Consider the following 7,500-nt stretch of genomic DNA (forward strand, 5'->3'; position numbering starts at 1 on the left):
AGTGTGTGTGTGTCTGTATGTGAGTGTTTGTGTGTGTGTGTGTCTGTGTGTGAGTGAGTGTGTGTGTGTATGTGTGTCTGTGTGTGAGTGTTTATGTGTGAGTGTGTGTGTGTATGTGTGTCTGTGTGTGAGTGTTTCTGTGTGTATGTGTGTCTGTGTGTGAGTATGTGTGAGTGTGTGTGTGTATGTGAGTGAGTGTGTGTGTCTGTGTGTGAGTGTTTGTGTGTGTATGTGTCTGTGTGTGAGTGTTTATGTGTGTGTGTATGTGTGTGAGTGTTTGTGTGTGTATGTGTGTCTGTGTGTGAGTGTTTATGTGTTTGTGTGTGAGTGTGTGTGTGTATGTGTGTGTGTGAGTGTGTGTGTGTCTGTGTGTGAGTGTTTGTGTGTGTATGTGTGTCTGTGTGTGAGTGATTATGTGTGTGTGAGTGTGTGTGTGTCTGTGTGTGAGTGTGTGTGTGTGTGTGTCTGTGTGTGTGTGTTTGTGTGTGTATGTGTGTCTGTGTGTGAGTGTTTATGTGTGAGTGTGTGTGTGTATGTGAGTGAGTGTGTGTGTCTGTGTGTGAGTGTTTATGTGTTTGTGTGTGAGTGTGTGTGTATGTGTGTGTGTGAGTGTGTGTGTGTCTGTGTGTGAGTGTTTGTGTGTGTATGTGTGTCTGTGTGTGAGTGTTTATGTGTGTGTGAGTGTGTGTGTGTCTGTGTGCGAGTGTGTGTGTGTGTGTGTGTCTGTGTGTGTGTGTTTGTGTGTGTATGTGTGTGTGTGTGTGTCTGTGTGTGTGCGTATGTGTGTGTGAGTGTGTGTGTGTCTGTGTGTGAGCATTTGTGTGTGTATGTGTGTCTGTGTGTGAGTGTTTGTGTGTGTATGTGTGTCTGTGTGTGAGTGTTTATGTGTGAGTGTGTGTGTGTATGTGTGTCTGTGTGTGAGTGTTTCTGTGTGTATGTGTGTCTGTGTGTGAGTATGTGTGAGTGTGTGTGTGTATGTGAGTGAGTGTGTGTGTCTGTGTGTGAGTGTTTGTGTGTGTATGTGTGTCTGTGTGTGAGTGTTTATGTGTGTGTGTATGTGTGTGAGTGTTTGTGTGTGTATGTGTGTCTGTGTGTGAGTGTTTATGTGTTTGTGTGTGAGTGTGTGTGTGTGTATGTGTGTGTGAGTGTGTGTGTGTCTGTGTGTGAGTGTTTGTGTATGTATGTGTGTCTGTGTGTGAGAGAGTGTCTGATTCTGTGTGTGTGAGTGTGTGTGTCTGTGTATGTGTGTGTGTGTGTGTGGGTGTCTGTGTGTGTCTGTGTGTGTGTGTGTGAGAGAGAGAGTGTCCGATTCTTTGTGTGTGTGTGTGTGTGTCTGTGTCTGTGTATGTGTGTGTGTCTGTGTGTGTGTGTGTGTGTGTGTGTGTGTCTGTGTGTGTGTATGTGTGTGTGAGTATGTGTGTGTATGTGTGTCTGTGTGTGTGTGTGTGTCTGTGTGTGAGTGTGTGTGTATGTGTGTATGTGTGTGTGTATGTGCGCCTGTCTGTCTGTGTGTGTGTCTGTGTGTGTGTGTGTGTGTGTGTGTGTCTGTCTGTCTGTGTGTGTGTGAGAGAGAGTGTCCGATTCTCTGTGTGTGAGTGTGTGTGTGTGTGTGTGTGTGTGTGTGTGTCTGTGTGTGTGTGTGTGTGAGATAGTGTCCGATTCTGTGTGTGTGAGTGTGTGTGTCTGTGTATGTGTGTTTGTGACTGTGTATGTATGTGTGTCTGTGTGTGTGTGTGTGTGTGTGTGTCTGTGTGTGTGTGTGTGTGTGTGTGTGTCTGTCTGTCTGTCTCTGTGTGTGTGTGTGTGAGAGAGAGTGTCCGATTCTGTGTGTGTGTGAGAGAGTGTCCGATTCTGTGTGTGTGTGTGTGTGTGTGTGTGTGTGTGTGTGTATGTGTGTGTGAGTGTTTGTGTGTGTCTGTGTGTGTGTGTATGAGTGTGTGAGTGTGTGTGTGAGTGTGTGTGTATGTGTGCCTGTCTGTGTGTGTGTATGTGTGAGTGTGTGTGTGTATGTGTGTCTGTGTGTGAGTGAATGTGTGTGTGAGTGTGTGTGTGTCTGTGTGTGAGTGTATGTGTGTATGTGAGTGTGTGTGTGTGTGTGTGTGTGTCTGTGTGTGTGTGTGTGTGTGTGTGTGTCTGTCTGTCTGTCTCTGTGTGTGTGTGTGTGAGAGAGAGTGTCCGATTCTGTGTGTGTGTGAGAGAGTGTCCGATTCTGTGTGTGTGTGTGTGTGTGTGTGTGTGTGTGTGTATGTGTGTGTGAGTGTTTGTGTGTGTCTGTGTGTGTGTGTATGAGTGTGTGAGTGTGTGTGTGAGTGTGTGTGTATGTGTGCCTGTCTGTGTGTGTGTATGTGTGAGTGTGTGTGTGTATGTGTGTCTGTGTGTGAGTGAATGTGTGTGTGAGTGTGTGTGTGTCTGTGTGTGAGTGTATGTGTGTATGTGAGTGTGTGTGTGTCTGTGTGTGTGCGTATGTGTGTGTGAGTGTGTGTGTGTCTGTGTGTGAGCATTTGTGTGTGTATGTGTGTCTGTGTGTGAGTGTTTATGTGTGTGTGAGTGTGTGTGTGTCTGTGTGTGAGTGTATGTGTGTATGTGAGTGAGTGTGTGTGTCTGTGTGTGTTCGTATGTGTGTGTGTGAGTGTGTGTGTGTCTGTGTGTGAGTGTTTATGTGTGTGTGAGTGTGTGTGTGTGTCTGTGTGTGAGTGTTTGTGTGTGTATGTGTGTCTGTGTGTGAGTGTTTATGTGTGTGTGAGTGTGTGTGTGTCTGTGTGTGAGTGTTTGTGTGTGTGTGTGTCTGTGTGTGAGTGTGTGTGTCTGTGTGTGTGCGTATGTGTCTGTGTGTGAGTGTTTGTGTGTGTATGTGTGTCTGTGTGTGAGTGTTTATGTGTGAGTGTGTGTGTGTATGTGTCTCTGTGTGTGAGTGTTTCTGTGTGTATGTGTGTCTGTGTGTGAGTATGTGTGAGTGTGTGTGTGTATGTGAGTGAGTGTGTGTGTCTGTGTGTGAGTGTTTGTGTGTGTATGTGTGTCTGTGTGTGAGTGTTTATGTGTGTGTGTATGTGTGTGAGTGTTTGTGTGTGTATGTGTGTCTGTGTGTGAGTGTTTATGTGTTTGTGTGTGAGTGTGTGTGTGTATGTGTGTGTGTGAGTGTGTGTGTGTCTGTGTGTGAGTGTTTGTGTGTGTATGTGTGTCTGTGTGTGAGTGTTTATGTGTGTGTGAGTGTGTGTGTGTCTGTGTGTGAGTGTTTGTGTGTGTGTGTGTCTGTGTGTGAGTGTGTGTGTCTGTGTGTGTGCGTATGTGTCTGTGTGTGAGTGTTTGTGTGTGTATGTGTGTCTGTGTGTGAGTGTTTATGTGTGAGTGTGTGTGTGTATGTGTCTCTGTGTGTGAGTGTTTCTGTGTGTATGTGTGTCTGTGTGTGAGTATGTGTGAGTGTGTGTGTGTATGTGAGTGAGTGTGTGTGTCTGTGTGTGAGTGTTTGTGTGTGTATGTGTGTCTGTGTGTGAGTGTTTATGTGTGTGTGTATGTGTGTGAGTGTTTGTGTGTGTATGTGTGTCTGTGTGTGAGTGTTTATGTGTTTGTGTGTGAGTGTGTGTGTGTATGTGTGTGTGTGAGTGTGTGTGTGTCTGTGTGTGAGTGTTTGTGTGTGTATGTGTGTCTGTGTGTGAGTGTTTATGTGTGTGTGAGTGTGTGTGTGTCTGTGTGTGAGTGTGTGTGTGTGTGTGTCTGTGTGTGTGTGTTTGTGTGTGTATGTGTGTCTGTGTGTGAGTGTTTATGTGTGAGTGTGTGTGTGTGTATGTGAGTGAGTGTGTGTGTCTGTGTGTGAGTGTTTATGTGTTTGTGTGTGAGTGTGTGTGTGTATGTGTGTGTGTGTGAGTGTGTGTGTGTCTGTGTGTGAGTGTTTGTGTGTGTATGTGTGACTGTGTGTGAGTGTTTATGTGTGTGTGAGTGTGTGTGTGTCTGTGTGTGAGTGTGTGTGTGTGTGTGTCTGTGTGTGTGTGATTGTGTGTGTATGTGTGTCTGTGTGTGAGTGTTTATGTGTGAGTGTGTGTGTGTGTATGTGCGTGAGTGTGTGTGTCTGTGTGTGAGTGTTTGTGTGTGTATGTGTGTCTGTGTGTGAGTGTTTATGTGTGTGTGTGTGTGTCTGTGTGTGAGTGTGTGTGTGTATGTGAGTGAGTGTGTGTGTCTGTGTGTGAGTGTTTGTGTGTGTATGTGTGTCTGTGTGTGAGTGTTTATGTGTGAGTGTGTGTGTGTATGTGTGTCTGTGTGTGAGTGTTTCTGTGTGTATGTGTGTCTGTGTGTGAGTATGTGTGAGTGTGTGTGTGTATGTGAGTGAGTGTGTGTGTCTGTGTGTGAGTGTTTGTGTGTGTATGTGTGCCTGTGTGTGAGTGTTTATGTGTGTGTGTATGTGTGTGAGTGTTTGTGTGTGTATGTGTGTCTGTGTGTGAGTGTTTATGTGTTTGTGTGTGAGTGTGTGTGTGTATGTGTGTGTGTGAGTGTGTGTGTGTCTGTGTGTGTGTGTTTGTGTGTGTATGTGTGTCTGTGTGTGAGTGTTTATGTGTGTGTGAGTGTGTGTGTGTCTGTGTGTGAGTGTGTGTGTGTGTGTGTCTGTGTGTGTGTGTTTGTGTGTGTATGTGTGTCTGTGTGTGAGTGTTTATGTGTGAGTGTGTGTGTGTGTATGTGAGTGAGTGTGTGTGTCTGTGTGTGAGTGTTTATGTGTTTGTGTGTGAGTGTGTGTGTGTATGTGTGTGTGTGAGTGTGTGTGTGTCTGTGTGTGAGTGTTTGTGTGTGTATGTGTGTCTGTGTGTGAGTGCTTATGTGTGTGTGAGTGTGTGTGTGTCTGTGTGTGAGTGTGTGTGTGTGTGTGTGTCTGTGTGTGTGTGATTGTGTGTGTATGTGTGTCTGTGTGTGAGTGTTTATGTGTGTGTGAGTGTGTGTGTGTCTGTGTGTGAGTGTATGTGTGTATGTGAGTGAGTGTGTGTGTCTGTGTGTGTGCGTATGTGTGTGTGTGAGTGTGTGTGTCTGTGTGTGAGTGTTTATGTGAGTGTGAGTGTGTGTGTGTGTGTGAGTGTTTGTGTGTGTATGTGTGTCTGTGTGTGAGTGTTTATGTGTGTGTGAGTGTGTGTGTGTCTGTGTGTGAGTGTTTGTGTCTGTGTGTCTGTGTGTGAGTGTGTGTGTGTATTTGAGTGAGTGTGTGTGTCTGTGTGTGAGTGTTTGTGTGTGTATGTGTGTCTGTGTGTGAGTGTTTATGTGTGAGTGTGTGTGTGTGTGTCTGTGTGTGAGTGTTTCTGTGTGTATGTGTGTCTGTGTGTGAGTATGTGTGAGTGTGTGTGTGTGTGTGTGTGTGTGAGAGAGAGTGTCCGATTCTGTGTGTGTGAGTGTGTGTGTGTGTGTGTCTGTGTGTGTGTGTGTGTATGTGTGTCTGTGTGTGAGAGAGTGTCTGATTCTGTGTGTGTGAGTGTGTGTGTCTGTGTATGTGTGTGTGTCTGTGTGTGTGTGAGTGTGTGTGTGTGTGTGGGTGTCTGTGTGTGTCTGTGTGTGTGTATGTGTGTGTGAGTGTTTGTGTGTGTCTGTGTGTGTGTGTATGAGTGTGTGAGTGTGTGTGTGAGTGTGTGTGTGTGTGTGGGTGTCTGTGTGTGTGTGTGTGTGTGTATGTGTGTGTGAGTGTTTGTGTGTGTCTGTGTGTGTGTGTATGAGTGTGTGAGTGTGTGTGTGAGTGTGTGTGTATGTGTGCCTGTCTGTGTGTGTGTATGTGTGAGTGTGTGTGTGTATGTGTGTCTGTGTGTGAGTGAATGTGTGTGTGAGTGTGTGTGTGTCTGTGTGTGAGTGTATGTGTGTATGTGAGTGTGTGTGTGTCTGTGTGTGTGCGTATGTGTGTGTGAGTGTGTGTGTGTCTGTGTGTGAGCATTTGTGTGTGTATGTGTGTCTGTGTGTGAGTGTTTATGTGTGTGTGAGTGTGTGTGTGTCTGTGTGTGAGTGTATGTGTGTATGTGAGTGAGTGTGTGTGTCTGTGTGTGTGCGTATGTGTGTGTGTGAGTGTGTGTGTGTCTGTGTGTGAGTGTTTATGTGTGTGTGAGTGTGTGTGTGTGTCTGTGTGTGAGTGTTTGTGTGTGTATGTGTGTCTGTGTGTGAGTGTTTATGTGTGTGTGAGTGTGTGTGTGTCTGTGTGTGAGTGTTTGTGTGTGTGTGTGTCTGTGTGTGAGTGTGTGTGTCTGTGTGTGTGCGTATGTGTCTGTGTGTGAGTGTTTGTGTGTGTATGTGTGTCTGTGTGTGAGTGTTTATGTGTGAGTGTGTGTGTGTATGTGTCTCTGTGTGTGAGTGTTTCTGTGTGTATGTGTGTCTGTGTGTGAGTATGTGTGAGTGTGTGTGTGTATGTGAGTGAGTGTGTGTGTCTGTGTGTGAGTGTTTGTGTGTGTATGTGTGTCTGTGTGTGAGTGTTTATGTGTGTGTGTATGTGTGTGAGTGTTTGTGTGTGTATGTGTGTCTGTGTGTGAGTGTTTATGTGTTTGTGTGTGAGTGTGTGTGTGTATGTGTGTGTGTGAGTGTGTGTGTGTCTGTGTGTGAGTGTTTGTGTGTGTATGTGTGTCTGTGTGTGAGTGTTTATGTGTGTGTGAGTGTGTGTGTGTCTGTGTGTGAGTGTGTGTGTGTGTGTGTCTGTGTGTGTGTGTTTGTGTGTGTATGTGTGTCTGTGTGTGAGTGTTTATGTGTGAGTGTGTGTGTGTGTATGTGAGTGAGTGTGTGTGTCTGTGTGTGAGTGTTTATGTGTTTGTGTGTGAGTGTGTGTGTGTATGTGTGTGTGTGTGAGTGTGTGTGTGTCTGTGTGTGAGTGTTTGTGTGTGTATGTGTGTCTGTGTGTGAGTGTTTATGTGTGTGTGAGTGTGTGTGTGTCTGTGTGTGAGTGTGTGTGTGTGTGTCTGTGTGTGTGTGATTGTGTGTGTATGTGTGTCTGTGTGTGAGTGTTTATGTGTGAGTGTGTGTGTGTGTATGTGCGTGAGTGTGTGTGTCTGTGTGTGAGTGTTTGTGTGTGTATGTGTGTCTGTGTGTGAGTGTTTATGTGTGTGTGTGTGTCTGTGTGTGAGTGTGTGTGTGTATGTGAGTGAGTGTGTGTGTCTGTGTGTGAGTGTTTGTGTGTGTATGTGTGTCTGTGTGTGAGTGTTTATGTGTGAGTGTGTGTGTGTATGTGTGTCTGTGTGTGAGTGTTTCTGTGTGTATGTGTGTCTGTGTGTGAGTATGTGTGAGTGTGTGTGTGTATGTGAGTGAGTGTGTGTGTCTGTGTGTGAGTGTTTGTGTGTGTATGTGTGCCTGTGTGTGAGTGTTTATGTGTGTGTGTATGTGTGTGAGTGTTTGTGTGTGTATGTGTGTCTGTGTGTGAGTGTTTATGTGTTTGTGTGTGAGTGTGTGTGTGTATGTGTGTGTGTGAGTGTGTGTGTGTCTGTGTGTGTGTGTTTGTGTGTGTATGTGTGTCTGTGTGTGAGTGTTTATGTGTGTGTGAGTGTGTGTGTGTCTGTGTGTGAG

General features: G+C 45.6%; 1 protein-coding gene across 4 annotated transcripts in view; it reads left to right on the forward strand.

Moving 5' to 3' along the window:
• acsf2 (acyl-CoA synthetase family member 2) overlaps nucleotides 1-7,500 on the forward strand; it is a 980,331-nt gene that overhangs the window by 875,649 nt on the left and 97,182 nt on the right. The window lies entirely within an intron of this gene.

Source organism: Hypanus sabinus, chromosome 23, assembly GCF_030144855.1.
Source record: "Hypanus sabinus isolate sHypSab1 chromosome 23, sHypSab1.hap1, whole genome shotgun sequence".
NCBI classification, from domain to species: Eukaryota; Metazoa; Chordata; class Chondrichthyes; order Myliobatiformes; family Dasyatidae; genus Hypanus; species Hypanus sabinus.